This window comes from Oncorhynchus gorbuscha, linkage group LG04, assembly GCF_021184085.1.
Source record: "Oncorhynchus gorbuscha isolate QuinsamMale2020 ecotype Even-year linkage group LG04, OgorEven_v1.0, whole genome shotgun sequence".
NCBI lineage: Eukaryota > Metazoa > Chordata > Actinopteri > Salmoniformes > Salmonidae > Oncorhynchus > Oncorhynchus gorbuscha.
In genome coordinates, this window is record NC_060176.1 from 78,392,985 (window position 1) to 78,393,681 (window position 697).

Sequence of the window (697 nt, forward strand, 5' to 3'; positions counted from 1 at the left end):
TGTCAGCGTTGTGAACAGAGAGCCCCATGGTGGCGGTGGGGTTATGGTATGGTGTTTACTGATGTCAACGTTGTGAACAGAGAGCCCCATGGTGGCGGTGGGGTTATGGTATGGTGTTTACTGATGTCAACGTTGTGAACAGAGAGCCCCATGGTGGCGGTGGGGTTATGGTATGGTGTTTACTGATGTCAACGTTGTGAACAGAGAGCCCCATGGTGGGGTTATGGTATGGGCAGGCATAAGCTACAAAATAATTAATAAAATTTAATAATAAATAAGAATAAAATTTCAATAGACAGTAAACGTAATACCTTAACCGATGTCCTGTAGTCCACCACTCCAACGGCGCACACACACTATCCCTCTCAATTGTCTAAAGCCTTAAAACTACTTCTTAAACCCGTCTCCTCTCCTTCATCTACACTGATTGAAGTGGATTTAACAAGTGACATCAAGGGATGTGGGATCATAGCTTTCACCTGGACTCACCTGGTCAGTCTATGTAATGGAAAGAGCAGGTGTTCTTAATGTCTTGTCCACTCAGTGTGTGTGTGTGTGTGTGTGCGTGTGTGACTCTGGATGGACACTACATTTACTGAACCCACGAGTCTCAGATTTATTTGACAATTCTACATGTGAAACTGTTGTCAGGGTGAAAAGTTGGTTGGACAGCGATAAAAAGCTATTAACACATTCA